The 24,590-nt window shown below is 39.2% G+C and overlaps 1 protein-coding gene across 9 annotated transcripts in view; it reads right to left on the bottom strand.

Annotated features, from left to right (window-relative positions):
• The window catches only part of SOX5 (SRY-box transcription factor 5), a 609,758-nt gene that overhangs the window by 444,990 nt on the left and 140,178 nt on the right, over positions 1–24,590 (bottom strand). For all 9 annotated transcript variants that reach the window (XM_042050099.1, XM_042050094.1, XM_042050095.1 and 6 more), the window contains exon 2: positions 16,986–17,072. The gene's annotated coding sequence lies outside the window, so the exon portion shown is untranslated. The remainder of the gene's footprint in view (positions 1–16,985; positions 17,073–24,590) is intronic.

Below are 24,590 nucleotides of genomic sequence, written 5' to 3'. Positions count from 1 at the left end.
ACGTATCATGCAGCCCTAACTAAACTGAAGTACAATATCTTGGAGAACATCTCACTGCTCTTTCACTCTTCTCTCTTACAGCAGCTCTTGCTTCTTCCCCCAAAGACTGTTTCCCATTACGTGGAAGACATTGCCATCATGACTTCTGTGTGTGATTACATTTTCCTCTATCAATGAGATCCAGACAACCACCTGGATATAAAAAGAGAAAATAAAGGGGACTGACTTTATGGAATTTGTTCAGATCTCAAGCAGAACACACAAGATTGTCACTCCAAAGGGAAAACTGCTCTACATGGCACAAATGGATGAAATTAATCCTTACCAAAAGGCCTAAAGCAAAAAGTACCAAAGTCCAGGTTGCAAATTCTTTGCTTTTATGCACCTCTGACAGGAAAATGACTGTGTTAGAATAAGTGATTTTTAAAAATCTGTTTTATTAATTCATTTGGCTTCTAACATAGAGAGAATCATCCCATCACAAAATCTGCCAAAAGGTTCAGTTATTATTAGCCTCTAAGATGCAAGCTAATTGCTTTCTGTGTTTTTCACCAAAACCAGCTGAGATCCTGAGGTTCACAAAAAGGATACTGCACATGCTCAGAAATTTGCCTGTCCTGAAGATTTTAAATTACAAATTTGACATTATTCTTCCCCAGTGTAAAATCTGAGGCTTGCATCTTACAGAGACTTCTCCAGCCTGTAACTCTGCACGTCAATAATCTTGCTGAAGCTAGAGAGACTATTCAGATGCATAAACCAATGTGAACTTGCCAAGCCTTTGCAAAATTAGAGCCAGATTATCACAGTGAATACTATAGACCTTGCCACAACTGCCTAAAATGAAATTCATTTTTAAAGAAATATATTTGACAGAAATTTTATGGAGAAATAATTGGGTCTCTCTTTTTCTCTAAAAAAATTATCAAAACAGATATCCAAATGTTAGTACTCCACAATCTCTCTAGTTTTATTTATCTCCTTCTTCCTTGAAGTTAGTTAAGGATTAAGTTAATCCAGAAAATCCAAGTGGGTTGACCTCTACACTCCAGTAACTCTCTGTGGCCATTGCTATTTCTTGGGACAACAGCATTTTCATACAGTGCACTTTGAAACAGGCACTCTCTGCTCCAGTTTATTCTGGAAGCAGGAGGAGGGAGAACATACTTGATGCTTGTTCGAGGGCTGGGGTTCAGCAAGTTGATTCAGCTCAGGGCATGGTCAAATAGACACCAGAGCACGTTCAAGTGAGAGGCACAGCTCTAGTTGGCACTTAATTTTCTTTTACCTCAAGGAGGACAAATGTGAATGGTTTAATCATGATCAATCCGTTTTACTCCACTAGTTTGTCTCTTGTTGATAAAGAGTTGAAATCAGCTATACAAGTAGACGGTACTACAACACAGAAGAGAACAATGGTTCACATGGCTTTTCCAGAAAAAAACCCAGCACTCCTATTTTTAAGGGTATGATCCTCAGCCTACTGACATCCTCCAACAAGCTGAGGACTCTGCCTCATTCCTCAGCATATGGACCTGCACAGCCAGGCCTCACATTTGCTCAAGCAATATATTCTGCACACCTCGTATTTCTCTGGAAGTGGAAGCAATCCCGCCTTACAAAATCAGCAGTACAGAGATCTCTTCCCATCTCTAAAATGACAAATCACTGCAATGCAAGTCTTACCAGTGCTACTCCCTATTTCCAAGTTATTTATTCCAGCCACCAGCACAGTAGCTCACCAAAACCTTTCGCTGGCTGGTTTGGAAGACAGCCCCTCCTTCTGCTTTGTATCTTGAGCCAAAGCAATGCTGTAGAGGTACCAGCAACAGGACACTGTGCTTTATTTTTCCATGGCACAGGCAGTGATGGGCCTGAGCTTTCATCTGAGGTTTTCTAAAGAATCATGGAATGACTTCAGGTTCAAAGGCACCTCAAAGATCATCTCGTTCTAACCCTTTCACTAGACCAGGTTGCTCAGAGCCCCATCCAGCCCGGCCTTGAACACCTCCAGGGATGGGGCAGCCACAGCTTGATGTGACCCCTACCAACCTCGTATGTTTCAAAGGGCTGGATGGCAAACTTGCAAGGACTGTCCCTCTTGTAAATTTCATTAGCCATGAGCAAACATAATTTTCAAATGAGAAAGGTCCAGATTTCAGGCTGACATGCAATTTCATCTTCCTTTCTCTCCCCCAAAAATCTTTTTTCAAACAAGTGTATTGCCATGAAAAATTTTTGTTTTGACAAATACACAAATTTTTTTAAAACAAAAATATGTGGGTTTTGACTACTTGACAGTACTGCTTATAAAACATTGCCATACATTTGCTTCAGCTACATGTGGGCCTAGAACTAAATATAGACTTTAGTTTTCAGAGTATTCAGTGCCCACCACCTTACCCTCTCTTAAATGCGGAGGTGAACATACACTTTAGCATTGTGAGCCAGCTTATCCATGATGTATGTGTATTTCATGTATGGGGCATATATATATGTAATAGAGCACTGCATACATCCAGTGACTTGTTCAGGAGCTTAATCTTCTCCTGAGTCTCATTTTTATAGGGCTGCTGAGAAAACAAACGAACAAAGAAAAAAAAGCTACAAAAACCAAACCAAAACTACCACTTACAAGCACGGGGAGAGACTATTAAAGGCATGGGTCTCTCATATAAGCGCAACATACGATTAGATAATATTGTCTGGATTAGCAGCTTTATAACCTAGCCAAGCCCCAGGGCTACAATTATCTGGTTGCATTAAACTGAAATCACCTGCAAAACCTTGCAGTGAATGAACCCTTGGAAGTGTCTAATCTGCTGGTTCGCACTTGAAAGCGAAAACAAAATTCACCAATGGTGATGAACAAACATCCCAGTGCGAGATTTCCCAACTAATGTTTCTAATTTTGCTTCAAAAGGAAGGTCTTTCCATTGCTTTTGGCTCTTGTTTGAAATACCTTCCAAATACAGCATTATAATAAGCAAAGAGTAAGAAGATAAAAGTCACAATAATAGCTACTACCAATTTTCACTTTTATAAACCTTTTCAATTCATTAATTTTGATGCAGAAAATTTGCAAGGTCTGTTCTAAGGAGGAACCAGATTAGACAACACTCCTATGACTCCTATTGGACCCAACTCTGTTAATAGTTTGGAGGCTCTCAAACTACATTGCAGTTTTAAAGAGAAACCTTCCAACAATAATTTCTTCCTTTGTACTTCCATCACCTTCTCCTAGTAATTGACCAGGTGCCACAGAAACAGGAACAAGCAATATCCATCTAGTACCCGAGGTTTTTGCTCCACAGAAATTCTACAGCCTTGCAGTCTATCAAACAACCAGCCTCCCCGAAAGGAATGGTCGTTTTGGACTCTGACCAGCTCTCACTTCAGGCACTCCCTTCTGTCTATCTACAGTTCCCTCTGGTTACAGAGATGGACACGAAGAGCTCACACCACCAGCTGTTGTATATCAAGATTTACCAGGCGTTTTACTAAAGTAAAACTATGAGCTGATGGATGGAATTACAATCAGGTTATACAGATAAGAAGGAAACCATAGATAAGAAATTCAAACTTGTGTGGTCCTGAAAGTTCCCTAAAAGATTGATGCCACTCTGCCCTAGAAATGGCAATCACCTGGGGCTTGTAAGCAGAGTCCTGTATTTTAGGGAAGCACATAGACAGCGAGCTGCCTCTCAGCCTTCTGCATATCTATGAGCAAAAGACACTTCTTAAAAGAAAATTATATAGAATCATCAATAAAGTCATGAGGATGGACAATTACACTCATGTTGTCAGGTGAGCGTAGTTACCTACACTCATAAGTGAGAGTAATAGTATGAGAAGATCTGCTAAAGCACCAGTAAAAAGTCAATAATTACAAAGGAAGTGACATACTACTCAGGTACTACTGTGAGGGAATTAATGGTACTACTTTTACTGCTGATCTCTGCAAATCTTCAATTTCTCTAGGCTGGAATATGCAAGTGGGAAGAAAACTTCTAACTAAATTAATTTCCATGCAAAGTTTAGGGACAGTCTAGAAGATGTTCTTTAAAAAATAACAATGAAGTTTGAAATAATTTAAACTGAACTAATTGATTTTGGATTTTCTCCATGTTGAAAGCTATTTTCTGATATAGTGTTGGGGAGAAATGTTTAATGTGGATATGACTGGTAAATGCTACTATACTTTTATAGCAGCACCATATTTTTTTTTATTAAAAATTAATTTCTTGCCTGAACAGGATTAAAATAATTTCCCTTTAAAGAAGGTTTCACTAGATTGCTGTTCTATCTACACTGCACCATCCAGTTGTGTATTTATGTCATGACTTGCAAAAGCTTTTCAAGGCACTCCTAAATGTGCTTTGAACAGATGGGGAAAGGTAATGCATGGCATTTTGTCAGCACAGACACATGCTGATTCTGACGCAAAAAGTGACATCGTAGTGTATTGATTTCACATACATTTCCATATGCTTAAATAGTTTTAGCCTGTATGTTACTCAAGCATTCATTTTAAGATAACAACACTTTAAACTACATTTTTTCCATTTATCTTCTCGTTATCGGAATCCGTATTTCATTCCAAATATAGCTGCTTGGGTATGCAGGAGAAAAAAAAATACGAATCAGTCAACCTTCCCATCATCCAATGTATTGACAAAGCAGATAATTCCTAAACCACAGGAGGCATTAAGAATGCAGGCCATCATAGCTGCTTAGATGATTTTCTGGATGCTTCAACCCATCTCACATTGTCAGTCAGGTGCGCTGAGACCTCCTTTGCTCAGGTCCACATATGCACAGACTCCAACTCTTCTCCTCAAAAGTACGCACCTCTTTCCTTGCACTGGCCATTTGCTACCTCAGCAAGGCAGAGAAAACAAATCTGTCACTTGTTCTCTCCTGAAAAGTTCAATGCCTGCCTACAGAAGGGGATGTCTCACACAAATAACAGGCGCCCCAGGGAAGAGCCACACTCCCGCTGCTGTAACAAGTTCCGTCAGACCTATTTGTATGCAAACTCCCAACTTTACCAAAAGCAATAGTGTTGTCCTCTGCCAGCCACTTATTTGATTTTATTTCTCTTCCACAGTTCAGTACTACTCTCTTTTGCTCCCTCTCTATTTCTGACCTGAACTTTAGGAGGGAAATAACACATCTCATCTAGACTAGAAAGGAACAGTTCAGTTTAGGTCAAGCTTAGCTAGCAAAGCCTTCAGCTCATTCTGTGGCTCAAATGCAGCCTGAGCTTTTACTTCAGCTGGATACAGTTGTATCAACAGCATTATCCTCTGTTTAAAAGAGAAAGAGAGATGCAGGCAGATAGATTTAAGTAGTTCTAGCTAAGCTCACCTTAACCATGACTTCCCAGCCACCATCCCAAGGACAAAGGCAGCAGAGACCTGAAAACCAGTGAGTTCACAGTCTAACAAAAAACTCAACAGGCTAGGTAAACTGGTTTAATTTTATCACTCAATAAAGTTGCTACTGGATACACAATTTAGCATTTCAGAGGCTTGTAACTTGGGAGCTGAGCTTTCCATTGAGACAGTGAGAATATTTTTAATAAAAGCAAAACAACTTTTTTTTTTCTCTCAGCTTAGGGACAGCTGAGCCATTTTGGCTGAATTTTTTTCTTTTTTTTTTTTAAATGTCTGAGGCAAACACCCAAAATGGAAAATATCAGCCAAAGCTGAAATCATTTGGCAAAGATATGAACAGCTGAACTGAGACTTTTAGGATGGAAAGCATCAAGCAATCTTTGACACAGACATAACTTCCCATACCTCCTACTGCCTATTTCCCCACATTCCTGGGGTGGTCAGGAGAGGTGGTCTCCCCACCAGCATCAGTTCCAAAGGTACATAAATGCTATGGAGAACACACCAGCATCCGCCTGCTAAAGAGCAGTGCCATAGAGCAGGACCCACTCTGGGACTTGTGAATCTTGCTTTGAACTACCTGACCTTCAGCACTGTTGAAAAGGGGTTGCTGAGCTAAACAGACCCCAGACAAATCAGCACAGCAAAGCCCTCAGCACAAACTATCCAGCAACAGCAGCCAAGCACAAACCCTGGACCACAATTCAGGCTCCTGAGTCCCATGTTTATTTGCAGCTCTTTTATACCTATTACAGGTTTTGTGTAAAAAATATGCTCCATTTTTACCTTGAGCAACCACAGCTTACAGTCACTGGAGGAAAAAATTTGCTTCACTAGAAGCACAAGGAAGTACAAAGCTAAAGAGGTTAACAAGTAAATAGTTCATCCTTTTTTTTTTTTTTTCTCTTTTTAACTCAGTGGCATGAATGCTCAAGACTCTTATAAATACCAAGTAAGATTTCACAAGCTGGCACGCTTGAGTTTTTAACAGAGGAACGTTTTGAGGTGCAAGGCAAATACTCTGTGTTAAGGTAAAAGGAAATAAAAAAGTTGACCATAACCTGAGGCCTTGGCTCCTGCCAAGTGCCTGTTGTTATGAAAGCAAGGTGCTCCACACGATCTAATCATAGCACTAAACCTTGTTACAAGCCCTTTTACAGCTCCAATATCTGGGTTACATGGAAACACGCTGGAGAGCCTCCTTGTACTATGAAATAAATGTCATTCTGACTGGCATCCTCTCTTCCAGCGAGTAATTTCCCTCTGCTGATAAATCGATACAGCAAAAACAAATGAGAGTGCACAATGGGCACATTGAGGATTACATTTTTATTCATTTCAGAGCCCCTGCAGCAGAGTTTTTTTTAAACACAATAGCAGAAAATGATGCACTCGAGCTGGGGGTAAGGGGGGAGGAAAGCATACCTTGCAGAGGAAGAGAGAAGGAAAAGAGCAAGAAAGGAAGAGAGAGTAAAAAGGGGAGGAAGAAAAATAACCTCAGAATTTAGAATACAAGTCTACATTTCCAAGCCTCAGGTTTGGGGTGGGTGTGTGTTCAGCGAGTATTTAGTTTGGTTTATTTCTAAGTTCTTGTTCTTTGTTACAGCAACAATATTTTACCTTTTTTCCCCCTTTCCTTCCTTTTTAGATTTTAATTTTAACTATTCCATTCTTTGCTCCAAGGAACTCTTCTTACCCCTTCCATCTCAACTGCTGTACTAATACATACAGGACACCACCAGTACTGCCCACATCTATAGTAACTCATACCAAAATGGTTATGTCAGAAGGCATACATTTGGTATAGTTGAGATGTAACTGTAGGAAAATGGACCAAACCAGAGAGACTTCGGGGTTTCGGCTCAAGGAACTGATCCACCATCCAGTGAGGTCAGGAGAGATATTTTCAGTGACCTGCAGCAGGTTCTGACCCAGCCTGGTCACATTCAATTATACACATTTTGGCCCCAAGTCTTTCGTAGTTATGAAGCAGAATTGAAAAGAGCTAAACTTCTTTTCTCCGTAGGGCATTGAAGCAAAGAAGGTGCTTTTACTGAGATTTACATGGATTTACTGAGGTGCAAACCCAAAGGCAGGAACCTAAGGTGTTGAGTAACTGGTTGGCCAGCACAGACGTAAAGAGAAACTCAAGGGCACAGCAGGACACCAGCAGTACTGGTCAAACTCCCAGGTTTTTTGGCATTCACCCACTGCTGTTGAGAGGCCAGACCCCAATAGCTCCACAGACTGGAGACCACTGCATGTCTACAGAAGACCTGGAATCAATACAGCCGAGGGGGAGCTCAGGGAAAGACATCACACATTTTTACAGCATAACCCCGACTTGAACATGCCATGGGCAGGAAATCCAGGGATTCCAGGAAATCATGGTCCTACAGTCCTTGTTCCTAAGAGGGACTCCAGCAAATGCAAGCAGGGCTTCCATTTCATCCCTTTATGTCCACTAGGAACTGGACCAAAGTGGCAAAACATTGTACGTTTACAGCCATCTGACTGCTGGTTTGTGGCCACTTTCAGTAGTGTCACAGCCCTGGTTTGAACCAACAACCTCAAGGTGAGAGGCTGTTGAATCTCATTACTAGTTCCCCATGCCTCATTAAATTTGCATTTATTTGGTTCTCCCTGTTAGTGGTTCCTACAATGACCAAGTAGAAATGACACAGAAATGCGCTTTTTCTCCCCTTCCTTTTCTACCCCCTCCCTTTTTTTTTTTTTTTTAAGCCGAAAGGCCGTAACACAACAGCAACATAATGAAAAGTGAAATCCTTTTACAACCCTGGGAAGGCCAAGATGTGTGCCCAATAAATGTAAGCAGACATGATATTCTTTATAATCACAGCAAGATGAAGATGTGAACTGAATAAATGCTTTAAAAACATCATAGATTTTATTAGATGCAAAAGATTGAAGCGTTAGGCACCTTTTAGCTCAACTTTCATTTAATTTACTGCTTGCTGTACTGTAGTCTAAAGGGAGTGAAAAAATCCTCTCTCTAATTTTTTTTTCCTTTTCATGAGCTGACCAAGGAGATGAAATCTGGGTACTTTAATTACCATTCAGAGCCAAAGGCCTGGCCTTTGATATGGAAATCCCACTTCAACTCCAGCTTGCTGCTGCCTTTCCCTGTCCCCTTCTCCTTCCAATCTCACAACATGAATTTTAAGTAGTCTTGTCAACACCTGACCGTGAAAGCTAACAGAAGCCTGTGCTGCTAAGTTGGTGCTGTTGATAATTTTTGTATTTTTTTTTTTTTAATTTTAATTTTCCTTAGGAGGGAGAGAGTGGGATGGGGAAAGGCAGGTTAGAAATTGGACAAATCTAAGGAACTAGATCTTCTCCTTCCTTGTCCATGGCCTGGCCTGGCTCATGCAGCAGCTCACATGAAAGGGTAAAAGAAAGGAGGAGTAGGCGGGGCAGGGGGGGAACGGATGAAAGCTGTCATGTACAGTTACCCTGTTATTGTCATCTGCCTGCTGCATGACTCCCAGCTTTGCTATAATTATTAATTGCACTTGTCAACTGTCATTAATTCCTCTTTAGCATCCCTGTCTTGGAGTAATTAGACAGAACAGCCTCACTGCACTCATTGTTTTGAGAGGCCCCTGAAAGAGCCCAAGGGGCCTGTGAAGAGACAACCATCATTAATACAATAGAGCACCTCAGCATTAACCCTTTCCAAGGTGTAGAAATCAGAAGCTGACAGCTCTCCTATCTTATGAGTTCCAGTCCTGTTTCCCTTTTCCTTATGAGGGTTCCCATCCAATGAGTCAAGAGCAGCTGGAGGCTTCAGGTGCTTCAGCCTGGGGCACCCCACTTGAGGGGCTGCTAGGAGGCCTAATTTTCTGAGGGCGGGGGCTCAGCACTCCCCAGCTCTATTGAAACATGATCTTCTGCCCGACTTTTAGATGAAGGCACAAAACACCAGACTTATACAGTTACCATTGTCATCTTTACCTCTTTCACCAGAGTTTAGGGAGGTTGACCAAAAAGCAGTTGTGGGATGTCAGTGTCCTTTGATGCTCGTTTTCCCCCTTGCCTGAAGAAAGGGATCCAGAGCATTTGTTCTGACCATCACTGCTGAGATCTCCAAGCCCAGCTTCGCTACCTCTGTCCCCACAAGTGAGAACTTGAGAACTCTCCGCCCCGCCCTCCTTCCCCCCGGTAATCTTCCCATGCCCACATATGCACTCCCAAAATTCTGAATTCCCCAACCCAGACATCTCTATGCTGTTACAAAGGTATAAGTAATGACCACAATCTTCCTTACACTTGCCATTGATTCGGTGGCCACAGATACATGGCAGGGAGTGGACTCTACTCTCCCACGGCTGCAGTGCTACAAAGGATAGAACCTCAGGTATGTGGGAAAGGTACAGTAGGAAGGCCCAATTAGGAAGCTTACAAGGACAAAAGCAAACAAATGGGTTGATACTGTGTTTGTATCACCAGTCTTGGGAACGAAGCTGCACTTTCCATTGGTAATATCAAGTTGCTTCTGGGCGGGACATAAAAGGGAGGGGAGGAAAAGAAGTGTTCCTTCATTTAACTTTAATTTACTCTGGTGCCTGACTATATAAATGGTGATTGAAAAAAACCCAAACAAACAAGGAGGAACTAGAGCAACCTGTTGCTGCAACGAGCAAAATATCTCTGCAGTTAAACTCAGAGTTTTCTGCTTAGGTTTACCAAACTCTTTCTCTGCAGCTAATCCACTCTCTCTCCTCATCTTTTAAATTGTAATGCTGGAATTCAAGTTTTTGTAGAAAAAGAGAAGCCAGTAAGGCAGTAGCCAGACTTAATTTTACTGTTGCTTGGGAACACTCCAAGGAGCTCCTGGGCCACTGGACAGACCTCTCTGGGGCTAGGGAAGACCATACTGCACAACTACTCCCTCAGTCCCACAGCTGGGAGTAGAGGGAGCACAGATATTTTTTTCCTCTAAAAATTCCAGGAGAGACTCTTATTCACCCTAGGCAAGCAATTCTGCCAAACCTGGTCACACCAAATAAGATCTTCAGCAACAGTATTCCTTGAATGATGTATTTTAAGTAAGACTACATATTCCTGGTTTAAAATCAGAACCTAGACTACGGAAAACGAAAAGGAACTTTCTTCAGTCTGTTAACTTAAGGGCAACAAGAGACCTTTGTGAAAAGGGGTTTTTTTCCCCATTAAATTTTGACTATCTTTTCAATGCTTACCCAACTGAGATCAAAGCCACAAATTAATGAAGCAAATATACTCTAAACCAGTGTTTCAAAGTCATAAAATGTTAAAGAACCTTATTCAGAGCTTCACCTTCTTTGGATCTGGCTTAGTAGCTTGTGACTTACTGAAATAACAGAGAGCTTTGTATAAAGCCATGTGGAATGTATTTATAGTACATATAGAACCAGAAAAGTATTTCATAAGCATAAGCATCAGATTTTTTGGCACTGTGCACCCTGCATCAGAAACAAGAATGTGGCCACAGATCTAATCAGCGAACACTTACTCACTTTTCTCTATTGTGGCTGCAGTCAACCACTGTAAAAATTAGAGTGATCTTTTCAAAACAGGGCCCAGTTCAGCTGCATGCTAAGTACCATCACTGATTATATTCCTCCTGCATTTTTTAAAGATGGATTTCAGTGTCCCACAAAACTGGCTCTGTCTTGTATAACAACAAGATTTGACAGCCAAATTTTATTGTTACCTTATTAGTAAGAAGCTCTGCTAAATCACCTTTAAATTGCACACAAGGCCAAATTTCTCTAAAGGTCAAAATGAATACAGCACATGCATATTATTACAGATTTCTGAATGGCCAGTGATACTAATTCCTCAAGTAAATAAACCAATTCTATTTTCCTTTGCTAATGCCAGATGTTTACTTCACCTTCTTACATGAGTATGCTCTTGGGACAGATGTAAACCAATCCTGATTGCTGGCAAGGAAGGCATCCTAGGATAAAGCTGGCTGAACTCAGTGATGATTTCAGGTTTTCAGTGTGATCTGCTGAGACATTTCTGTGATTCAGCCAGAAGCTCTGGCATTAGCTCCGGTTAATTCAAGAAGGTGAAAAACAATAGGTGGTTAACAGCCATTTCAGTATGAATTCACGTGCTTTCTGTGGTGAACTTCTGTCACCAGTGCATTTTGATGCACTGTTGGGAAGTTTTGCCAATTTAAAAGTACAACTCAGCAAACAGCTCTTTATCAAATGGATTCAGCTGCAAATCCATGCATTCCTCTAATGCATAATGCCTGACCCCTGTACATTGGACATTCCCAAACCATCCCGAGCCCCTATTTTCTCCTCCCTCCCCTTTACAGGCCACACTAGCTGAAAAAGCAATTAACAAGAGCACAGAACATCCAACATGTGCACAACCCTAAAAACACACCAATATCATTACAGATAATAAATTCTGTTCCACAGTCTCTCCAATGAAGAGTGTTCAAGTGATGATTAACCAACAAGCCAAGTGTTCAGCTGCAATCTCAGCCCATTTTGAATAGCTTTTGCTCAAGGCACACTAAAGCAGAAGATTAAAAAGCCCCTCCCAAACGGATTAAAAACTCTTTTAAATGACCATCTTCCAGGTCATTATGGCAATAAGTAATATCTATATATACACATATATATTACATATAAGAAGAAAGAAAAAAAACCCTCAGACAATCCTTCTCTAGAGGATTACTTCAACACTTTTGACTTCAGAGAGATTGGAACTGATTCTCCTAGGCAAGCAGCTTTAACCTAAATCAGAACTCACCTCTCCACCAATCAGAAAGACGCTTTTTCAGAAACTTATACTTCCTAATACTTATATGGGCCTTAATCCTCTTGGAAACAGTTTTAGGTCATTATTCCAGGAGTTATTAGGTTGGAAAACAGCTTCTAGGCAAATGATGCTATTCACAAACCTTTTACACTAGAAATAATGGTTGGATTATTTCTGCCTCAAAAGTAGTCTTGAGGTCTGATTTCTGATTTTCTTTATATCTGATGCTCCTGAGGACAAAAAACCAAAACAAAACAAAAAAACAACAACAAAAACAAAGAAACCTCAACAAAACAAAAAACCCCACAACTACTTGCTGTTAAATAATAATAATAATAATAATAATGGAAATTTTAAATATGTAGAAGTAATTTTATAAGGATTATAATAGCAGCAATGAGAGAAAGTTTGGATTTTAAGTAGAAGCAAAAAATAAAGGTTTTTATTCTGGCTTCCAATGCTCTTGTAATGTTTCCAAAGCCACCCGAAAGATATGGTGTTTCCCCAAAATGCCAGTGTCAAAGGGCTTTCACAGTTCTTTATTTTTTTTCCTCATTTCTTCTAAACTATTATTCTTTTTTTCACATCCACTGGTGTCTCCCAGCATGATAGAAAAATAATAAAGTATATTGAATTCTGCTCCTTGGACAGCACTTGAGGGAAGGGTGAGCAAACATCCATTGGTCTGGGACCATCCCTGTTTCCAGGACTTTAGAGAGCACTTGCCATTTCCACCCAGCCTTATGCTTTGCTTTCAGCTGCCAGTGCTCTGCAGAGTAGCTGACCACAGACTCACCAGGCAGCTGAGCTCACAGAACTGGCATCAGGTACACAAAATACTCCTGTATTTGAAAACACAGGATTATCAATTCCATTCCGTATTTTTTCTACCCTTGAGAACAGTAAGCAGATGGGAAATGAGGAGTTTAGTACCTCTCATCCCAGATAGTTTCCTCCTTGTCTTTAAAAAAAGTAAGTTATCATTATGTTTCATATGAATTTTCAGTAAGAAGAGAATCCAGCCCCAATGCTGTTTTATTTCCAAAAGGCTCTCCTGAGCAGTTGGCTACTTCTCCATTTTATAGTGAAAGTCAAAAAAACACCAAAAAACTAGCACCCCCCAAATACACACTGACAACAAGTCCAAAGCATATCAATTCATCTGTGCTATACTGCAAACTTGGCTTTCTTCAAGCAGATCAAATACTGTAATTTCAATGGCAATTTTTGCCCAAGTAAGAACTTCAGGATTTACCCCATAACTTTTACATATAGCTGTATATGCAGGTGAAGTACCCATAATCTTCCATTTCTCAAAGAAAATAATTGAACTATTAATTTAAAACCCTGCCTGTTGTAAGCTGGTTATTAGTAAATTTTCACCCATTAATGCTTACTGCAAAGATGAATTTCTATTCTTTGCGGAAAAAGGGGATCATAGTGGAAGATAAGATTTCAACAGCACAAAAAGAGCAGCAGCATCTCTGACTAAATTCTTCACCAAAGAATTCTTCACTGATATCACTTGGCCAAAGGATTCTCTGGCGTCACTTTCTGAAGTGTATTAAAAATGTATTAATTTGCCTATATAACAACTTTATCATCATTGCTCAGGAAAAATCCCAAAACCTACAAGAAAGGCCTTCTGAGGTTAACAAAAGCTAAAGAGACATAAGATAATTTTAAAAAAAAGAAAAGAATTGTTGCATTTGTTCTCCTTAGTTATATTAGGAATAAAAAACAAAACTAATGTAATAATGTATCCCAGCAGTTCAAATCTTCTAATTTATGTAGAATGGATTATTACTTAGACAATCTGACCCTGGGCAAAACTTCCTCAGTTGAGAAGATTTACAATCTAATTATGCAGGAAGTTCTGCTGAGACAGTTTGGGTGCAATGGTCTTCTATTACATTAGCTTAGCTAAAATTGCTGCTTCTTCACTTGCTTGCTCTTCCAAGTACTCACATGAAAACAGAAAATCCTTCCTTCATGTCCTTTATTTCCCTTCAGTCTCTCTCACCATTACTGTGTGCACAGGCACTTGTTCTCAACTGCAAATAGCAGCGATGGGCGGAGGTTGTTAAGACCCAACTACAAGTTGCCTTTCAGGCTTTTGCTTTGGCCCCTGTTTAGTGAAGTGACTTTAAACAGGACCATCAAAGTGCTTTTCATAATTTTTACAATGATACTTGCTGGGTTGTTTCTCCCCTCCCCTATTGCAAATGCCCCTGAAAAAAAGCCTGGAGCCGAAATCTGTGCCTGTATACTTGCTTCTTCATCCTGCATGCACAAAACTAGTTTATTTTTGTAGGGTGGCTCAGAGATGTTTTGCTGCTGTCTCAGACACCTGAATATTTTTAGCAATCTATATCATTAGATTAAAAAAAAAAAGTTCCTCAACACATACAAAAATAGTGAGAGCTTTGTAAGTCTGCAGAGGAAATGATGGGAAATTTGGGTCTAACATAATTCAAAGTATCTTTTTTCCTGTAGATATATTACAGTGTATCAATACAGCTGAATATACAGATATGTCCTGTACTAACATAGATGGAGAAATCAGTGCCTTTTTTTTCTTTATAGTGTTTTGATTTCAAAAGGTCAACGGATCATATCACAGCCTTTGATCTTGATAATTACCATGTGTAGTAATGCACATTTTTATCTACAGGTGGCAGACCTTTTAAAATCAGCTTCAAATTCATTAGACAGTTTTGTTGATAGCACCACCCACATTAAAAAGTAAGAATCTGCAGCATAAAGTTCCAATTAATGCTGTTCAACTTAGAGGGCAGATCTGTCAACAAAGTGGCTCAATTCTCAAAGGCTAGTGACCTTTCTCAGAATTAAGGCCTTAAGAAATAAAAATAATTTTAAGAAAAATTAGTTGCTCAGTATATAGGAAGCTTTTATTATTTAAAAATCATTCAGCAACTCAGCAAAAATTCCTTTTTTTTTTTTTTTCTCTGTAAAATAGAAGTTTCACTTCCTTGATTTTTAAGCACTGCCTGGCAAATTAGTGATTTCTTCTTTGATAAGCTTATTTAGAAGAGGAAAAGATGAGAATGTCACAACTGACTTCTGGCATTTAGAAAGATATAAGTGAATCGTACAACTTCTCCATATCTGAATCAATCATGTTAAAATACCATGACTTAGACTGTCATCTCAGATGCGTGTCTAAGGCCTCACCACGAAGCAGAAAAGCATTGATTTACACCATAATATTATCAATCATTCACATAATCCTGCATTCAAATTTAATTAGAAATTATTTTTCTGAAAAAGAACAGTGGAATAACTCTCTGCATGTGGACAAAATCATACTGAAATCAAGAAGGCTGTCTCTGGGTTTTATCTTAGTCAGCCCTAAAATCTCAGTTGCACAGCTCTGGCTCTTGATCACCTTCCACACCTTCTCCTCATTTCCACCCAGGAAAACTGGATGTAAGTGTTACCTGTCACCATGGCTGCATTTCTAACCCTGATGTTTTAGCAATTGCCACTCATGATACAAGAAATGTGAGAGCAACCTGGTCAAACATAGGTGACACCTAACCCCATGACAAACTCATCAGACTCAAGAGCGCCCACCTCAACTCTAGTTCCTGAAGTCCACAATAACAAGGATAAAACAAAGGCTACCAAAAGGAAGTGCTTGTCTTTGAAACCTTAATTCTGCAAACATTCACTATTCATGGAAGTCAGATTAAGCACAAAAACTACCACAGGATTGTTGCCTTTTCAGCCCCTAAAATCAAGGGCCAAACAAGGTTAGGTGATAAAATGCGGTTACTGTTTTTAATGAAGGGTCCCTCCAGATGCCCAAACCGCCGAAATATATGATGAAAATGCATCGAAAATGCACACGTGACATAGGGCAAGTATAGTTTTATAACTTTAGCAAATTAGCATAATTGACAAGAATCTTCAATTAGACAGGTCATGAAGTAATTCCCTCTCTTGGTCCAATCCCTTCTGAAGCCCCCCTCCTTGCTAGTTGTTGATGTCTATTACATGAGAAAGTGGCTTGGGAAGGTGTCTTGTCCTTGATTCCCCTTAGAAGCAAGATTAGAACAGGCTGTCAGGAATTTGTTTGTCTAATAGGAAAAGTACTGAAGTTAGGAAACTATATAACCATATAAAAACAGTCTGCCGAGCTACAAATATATATGAAGAATATATAAAAGCAAAACCCATTTTGGCATCAGGATCAAGAAAGACACAGTAACTGGTGGGATTATCTGCATCTGAGTCTCCTGCCGGGCCGGCAACATTTAACCAGATTGTTCCCCATCTAGTCTCCCTATTACAAGAAACATCGTATTTGTAAAAATTTAGCACTTGGGATATAGATATTTACACAGCAACACTACTATAATATTGCACATATAGCCACAAAACCAAAAAAAAAGCCTCAAAACCTAAACAAACCCCAAAACAAAACAACAATCCAAACCCAAAAACTTTCAATAGTTATCTTATTGAATGTTTTGAATAGCTTGAAATACAACTGCAAGGCAGTTTGAGTAAGTAACAGAAAGTATAGACAAAATATTTACACTGAGAATACACACACTGGAGAATGCTTATTTACTTGCTGACATGCCCACTCTTCCCCCTCCTCCCCAGTCCAAGAGTGGGTGAGAAAAACTGAGTACACTAATGTCTTTTGTGGTAACCTGGTAATCTTCTCCTTTTTCTCCACAAGCTCTTCCTTCATACCACACTCTTCCTTATTGCCAGGCCCCCAGAGTAATTGCAGTATGTCTTTATATGGCTTTGTTTTCCTACCCGATGCAGAGGAGTTGGGGTTATTTTCAATCTTCGAAAGCTTGTAAACAGGATCAAACAGGAACCCGGTCATCAGCAAGAGAAAGGCTAGAAAAATAAAAGCAAATGCATATCAACAATTTTATTTTAAAAAGAAAATACACCCAAAACATGAAACAAAAGCCTGGGCTCTGCTAGACATCCCCCTCCCCATTCCTTTTTATTTAGCTCATGAACTCTTTTTTGCAGAACAGAGGCTGGTGTAAATTAATGTGTGACCCAATATATATCACGTGGAAAAGCTGCCATAGAAATATGTAATAGCAAAAAAAAAGAAAACGTAGACATTATTAGAACTAAAGAAGCACCTCTTATAATGATAAATCAATACAAAAATTGAACTAGGGGAAAGATATGACTACATATTCCTGTTTCTCTAGATTGTTTAAACAGCTCACCTACACTCAGTGCTTTTGTATCCCCAACCAAACATGCTTGCACAATTAGCAGTGCAAGTACAGCGCTGGGAGCAAGAAGTCCTCTGCATTTGCTTTTGCTTCCAGCTGACACCCTGTGAGTAGGAGGGTTACTCACACATTTACTCCATGACTTAGACACTGTCCTGAGGTTCTTGAGTTGCACCTGATCTTCCTGCATGGGTGGCATCTCCCCCAAGAACAACACAGCCCAGAACTTCAGTGACTCACATTCATCAGTGAAGTCAGTGTGACTTCCCAAACCCCACCTGGACCTCCACAGTTCAGGAGCATGAGGCACCTCAGATCTCTCTGGGCACCTACTGCAGTTGTGGCTGCTGCTGTGTAACCCCAAGCCTTCAGCAGAGAGGGGAGAAATGCATTGTGGCACAAGGTGTGCAAGTGTAGGATGGGTAACATAGGAATAAGCATAAGCAAGTCTGAGCCCATACTTGTGACATGACACCCTGTGCTCACACAGGCCAAAGTTCATCTCAGATATGAAGTGGTTGTCCTCCCAGTCAGGTTTGGCATCCCTAAATTGTATTACAGTGTATTATTATCAATCTAGTCTAACCAAAACAAATAATTTGTGGTAGGAAATATATGTACAAATATAAATAGGAATTTCTTTTATTTTTCAGCTACAAAACACAGACACAACCAAATTCTGAAATCAAAATCCTCAATATATAAAACCAGGCACTTTTTCCTACTGTTTTAACTTAAGAGAATTACTTTTCCAGCCCTACAGCTCAGAGACCCCCAGGAAAAGCTGCAGCGTACAAGACACCACCAGGAGCAGGTTGTTGCATGAAGGTTCAAAAGGCAACCATTCCTGGTTCCCTACTGAGCTCTGCATGCAGGCAAACGTTGTGAAGACGAAACCTCAATTTCCTATATTATTTTTGAGCAATCAGATGAACAAACAGTAATGTGTCCTGTATATATTTTGTATAGAGATTTCCTCAGCCATGAATTTCTGCTCTTAGAAAGATGAGTATCTCTGTGGGCTTTTCAAATCTGTGCTGAAGAAGGAAGGGGGAAAGTCATTCCTCATTGAAGGTAAGTTATCAAAATTTACTTGTACAAAGATAGGTCAAGTTTTGCAAGACCTGTTAGACTGCCTGTTTACCATCATCACAAAGAACCAAAATATATCAATTGCTTGAGTCTTATTATTTGGTTATCAAATTAAACATTCATTAACTAAATAACATCATATAAAATTAGTCCTTTATCTTCCTTCCCTAACTCACACATTATGAATACAGCAGACATGGACCACAAGCTGAGAAAAGAACAAGCCCCACTCAATTCACTCCTAATTAAGATGAAATCCCAGGACAAAAAAGGCAGGTAACAGGACAATCAGAACAATAACATTTGTTTACAGAATATTCCCTATTATGTTTTTGCCTTTCCCAACAACCTGGAACCAAGTGCTATCCCTGAACTCTTCATATCAGCAGAACACCAGGAAAAAGTAATACTCATTTTGCTCATTCTTTTATTTGCTGCTGCCAACTTTGACCAGTGATACTTGCTCATCCTTGTCTCTGATATCTCCTCCCTTAACAAACTCTTTACAAAACTTGCCATTTTCTATGACCATAGATATTTCTAGGTTTTTGAAGAGCCTTTGCTTTCTAATTTCTCTGTACTTAGCAGTTATCTTCCACAACCAGGCCTGGGCAGGCACAGGTAGAAAAAAAATAACGGTAACATTAACAACAACAACAACCATCACCACCTGAATTTGAATCTTAGTTGTATTTGGGTTAGTTTACAACACTGAGACCCCCATTTTATTCCCATACAGACTTAAGCATTTTCTTCTTGTTAATTTTATCTACATACAACTTTCTAGCTGGTGTCAAGCAACTTCAAAAGAGTTGTTTTATGACTGTTAGAAAAGACAAAGCAAAACTCAGGCAACAACTGCCGACAAGCTTTGATGGGAGTAAGAAGATTTTTTTTTTTCAGGAGCAGAGCTGGAAATATCTGTATGGAAAAAGACCCTTTGAAAAAAATCAGATTTACTTGGATTAAGCAAACTTTAGTTAATTAGTTGAAGTAAAAATAAAAATGTGTTTTTAAAGATAAAAACCCACCTAATTCAACTGTTCATTAACAGTGCAATGAAGCAATCACCAAACATTAACAGAGACTTCTGAAACTGTGGTTCTGGCTACAGTCTTGAGTGGAGAGACAGAACCAGTAAAAAAAGGCCCTGTTGCCATGTGAAGTAACCTAGATCCTACTGTGCAATTAAATTCACTTTCATATTTACTGTAGTTTCCATAGGATGGACCTAAGAAAAAATCTACTTTTAAACTACTTCTTTGACTTTCTCTCTATTTCCATAACTAATCCTACAATATTTTTGTTTCTACAGCAACATGGTTGGGAATCATTATTTAGGAGGATGGTGAGTGCACTATTGCAGAAGCAGGCAGCAGCTCTATGTACAGAAATTAAACTAACCCTTTCCAAAAAATCCTAATAAGAGAAAATTTTAGGTATAAAAATCTTGAACTGTAGCACACACCCTTCCAAAGACTTTTACAACATTAGAAAAAGAAATACAAATATACTGTATAATATCACCTAGAGTGTTACGTATTGTATTATATTTGACTAAAGTATTTTTATTTAAATGTTGTCTAAATTTTAATAGTGGTGAAATCAGAGCAACAGCCTTGAGAAGACCAAAGTTCTGCCTCTGACCACAACCTCCCCACAATCATCTCCAGGCAGCCCTGCGTCAAAAAGCTTTCACTATCTGCAAGTTCCATTATCCTGTTCAAGCTTTGCCTCTTTACTGAGGCCACCAGGAAGATGACACACAGTGACAAACTTTGTGGTGACTTTTCTGTGATGATGACAACATTAGCTTGGAATATATTTTTGGGAAGCAAACAGAGCAAAGCCCCAAAATTACTCTAGCAATTATGTGCTGGATATTTCTCAGTGATAAAAAAAAAAATTAAAAATCAAACCCCCAGCCCACCACACAGTTTGTACAAAAAATGCAACCTTTTACAGCAACTGTGACTCACAGCTCTCCACATTTCACCTGGTGGTTAAAACTACATTCAGTTATGCACTGTAGAGAATGAAAGAAACAGAGGAACATGAGGTTTTGTGCATACACTTTCATTTTCACAACAACTCCTCGAGGCTTACAGCTGTTAGTTTTTAACTCTTCAAGTCTTAAATCTGCCTATTGAAAGTTGAGCTGAATTAGTCAAGTGGTATAAAGAAAACTGTGTTGCTGCATCTCCTGCAGGGGAGATCTTCAGTATCTAGCAAATACTTCTTCACCCTTAAAAAATGGAATGCATACAAGAAAAAAGCATAAATGCTTTTGAAAACCTATTGTCTTCAGAGAAGACCCTACCTCCTACTTTCAAACTCTGAGTTCTCATTTCACAAGCCAAAATCCAATCCACTTTATGGCCCTTCAGAACACTGTTTTTGACAACATGCACTAGGAAGAATCACAGGTTGGCTCTGGATGTTTTTTCCGACTCAAAGCAGTCAAAACTAGTCTAAACAGAGTGGGCTTGGGGGTTGGTTCAGGGTTGGGTTTGTTGTTGTTGTTTAGCTGTTTTTCAAATCAGTTTTCTGCTAGAAAAATACCAGGTGGCTTGTGCAAGATTACCTCCTCAGTATCTACCTGTTAATATGACTGAGCTGCAAGAGAAAAATTAGGAGGGTTAGTAGGTTTTATTGGGTTTTTTGTGGTCTTGTTTTGTTTTCTTTTTCTTTTTTTCCTCTCTATTTTTTTTAAAATCTATTTGCCAACCAGAGTCATTTATCCCCTATTAGATAAAGTATAATAGACTATACCGAAAGGGTCACTGGCCTTCCATTTAATGATATTGCCGGCACCAATCTACATTTTCCCGACAGTGTCCCTCAACACAGAATAAATGGCTGATCTCTTCACAATAACAGCTGATTTCTCTTTATTAAGCTAAAAAGGTCACCATTTTCTACGGCTGGGCCGCCCTGCACTATTGATAATTTTATGCATAAACAAATGGCAAATTTGTGCCACATAAATATGCATTAGCAATTACTTTTTCCTCGGGCAACGCTCGCCGCATGCAAATGTGTCCCTCACAGGGCCTGGTGGCTTTTGTTTTAGCTCTTGAACAGCTAAACAAAAGAGCACAATAAACAGTTTAAAAATTGCCAATCAATAGGAAATGCAAATGCAAAGGTAAGTGGCAGGAAACTTGCCCAAACAAATAAAACTAAATCAAAAAAGCCAAACAGAAATCAAGCAAAGAAATACATAAATAAATGGAAAGGACTCTCTCTTTTCTCCCCACACTCTATCTACAACTCTGTTTTATTTCTTTCTGATAGACACATGGCTGAGGTACTCTTTGTGCTGCAACAGTGGAATCGAAATGGAAGCACCTAAAATGGGTTGAGTATGTTTTAAGCTGGACCCACACTGGCATCCAAAGGAGGCAAAAGAAGGATGTCTGCAGAAATTCACAGTGGATCCATGGCTTAGCTTTTTTGGCTGCACATTTCCATTAAAGATTTTTAAACAAATGCTACATTTGAAGGAATCACTGAAAAAAGCGTCAACATCTTCTGTAAATAGTGATTTGGGATTTTATTACTAGGGAAGTGCCCAGAAAATACCAAGTTATCTGTGGCTACATACAGATGTCTGTAGGAACTGCCTAATAAATGTTGTCACTTGAGAAGTTGAACTACGTGTAATTTCCTTTACCCCAGGGACAGAAAGCTTGATTTTCCCTTGTCTTATCCTTGGACTACTCAATTCTGACAGCAAGTCAAAGTTGTATATAAGGTGCAGGACAAGGGGAAAAATCAGACCCAGACACTAAATTGGTATGACCATAGAAAACTGACAGTTTTAGGAGAACTGATGACTGCTTTGAATTTTCCTCTTCAACAGAGGAGCTTTAGTGCTGCAGAGGACAGAGTGTGACACATACAGTGATTATTACTGTTCGTAGGCAGGCTACTACACGTGGGCAAAGAACCCAGCTCAGTAATGCAGGAACAACACATTGTGCACAAACATATGCTAAGGCTGCCTCAATGACCCAGCCAAGAAACCTGCTTTCTTTCCACACAACTTCTGGGGCAGAAACTTTATTTTCATGACTAGGATTGGGAAATGGAAAGGCATGAGGGATAGCCAGCAGTGTAAACTGCACCTCAATCTACAAATGTTTATGAAGAAGTCAAACTTAAAACATGTAGGCTTACCTTCTGGTCTTAAAAAAACAAAAAACAAGCAAACAAACAAAAAAACCACCAAAAAACCCTCAACAAATCAAACCTAAAATATAATTTAGTTCAACAGAAATTGAAGAGACTAATCACGTGCTTCAAGTGTTTCCTGTATAGGGGACATCATACAGCAGGTAACCCACGTACACAAATTTGTATGATGTTACTGTCCAAGGGTTATATTTTTAGCGAATGGGAATGTTCCTGTCAATGTAAGCATTCAGCAGCAATCCTACGTTTTTCCCACCCAATCAGCTGTCATGGAATGACAATTTCACAGAATTCATTTCCATGAATTATACTAAAAATCAACAAGCTGATAAATATAATTTTTTTGCCGGTTAATTCAGTTCATTTCTTGCCTTTCACTTTCTCTGATTTTGGCTTGGATGATTTTGTAACACCACTTTACAGTAGGACTTTTGATCCTGATAGAACCTGATAAAAGTGTTAAAGGCTATAGTGGCAGTGGTAATTTTTTTTAACTATTCTCTTCCTAAGAGAACTCTTACACATGGTCCAGTATAGGAGAAGCTGCATCAAGCACAGAACAAGATATGCCCTCACAAAGAGAAAGTCCTCAATTTAGGCTTTTAGCCAAGAGCACTCCCACACCAGTAACACATTTCAGCCACAAATCCACAACTTGCAATTTCTCTAAATGGTGATAAGATGATCAATTCAACATAGTACATATGTGAGATATATAGAAATGCCCTCTTGCCCCCTTGCCATCAACCTTTCTTGGCTCTGCTTTTCCCTTATCATGCACCAAAAAAAAAAAAAAAAAAAGAAAAAAATATATTGATAATAGCACCTTCTGCTTTGGGTAAGTCAAGGCTCATCCAACAAGTGCATACCCATTAAAGAGAGCATCCTCAGTTAAGACGCTCTGCCTTCTGCAACTGGCCTTGGAGCTGCTCCTTAAACGTGCCCATGCTGTCAAGGGGCATCTCATTGCAAATCCCAAAGACTTCAGAAATAACATCTTGCAGAAATTTGCATACCATTTTGTTTAGCTGAATGTGATTGAAAGACCCATGGTTATACACAAAGTTCTCCTAAGGTCATCAACAGAGTGAAAAAAGGCATGAGCAGGTATGCTAAAGCAAGATCAAATAAATTGTTTAAATGTCACTGCAAAGGTAGTTCTCACGAATGTCTCTGTGGCCAGTCTACTGCCATTAACATAGTTAGAAAGTCTGTAATAGGAAGAAAATTATTGCTACATAAAATATTCCTACAAAGAGAGACTGCTGCAGAATTGAAATGAAAAGATGTAGCTCAATCTGTTAATGCCCATCCCACATGTGTGAATGTGATGAACAGTGCAGAATGAAATGACTGTTAAATCTCTGTTAACAAGGGTATTTTAAATAGTATGCATGGGTCCTTCTGTATTGGTACCATGTCTTAACAAAATTTGATAGGGTTATTCATGTTAATCCCCAAAACTAGCACTAGCACTATCAAAACAAGACCTCCACAGAACATACCAAGAGATGGCCATTTTCTACAACAGTGGGTGGAGTTGTTTTTGTGAGAAGGATGCATCTCAAGAGAGTGAGAGAGGAATAGAGAAGAAACTATTTTTGTCAAATTCAAGCTCTCTAGCTCTCTCTCCCAATGAGTTCAGCTTCTACTCTTCTTTTCTAGCCCCATTTTCAACAAAAGCTACTCTCACTAGTGGTTAAAAGAGGTTTTTTTCTTTAAAAAAAAGACAGAAATGAGCACTCACAACTAGAATCTTCATAAAAACATGCTTTTAATATCAGAGATTGCATTTTTTTTGCTTTGTTTACAGCTTTCCTGGAAATCATTAAATTTAAAGCTTTCTGGCAAGAGTGAGTTTCTTTAAGAA

The sequence above is a fragment of the Corvus kubaryi genome, unplaced genomic scaffold, assembly GCF_017639235.1.
Source record: "Corvus kubaryi isolate FWS band 111438036 unplaced genomic scaffold, C.kubaryi_AGA036_p1.0 72, whole genome shotgun sequence".
Lineage (NCBI taxonomy): Eukaryota > Metazoa > Chordata > Aves > Passeriformes > Corvidae > Corvus > Corvus kubaryi.
The sequence above is the reverse complement of the archived record's forward strand: the minus strand, read 5'-3'. Positions and strand labels throughout refer to the sequence as shown.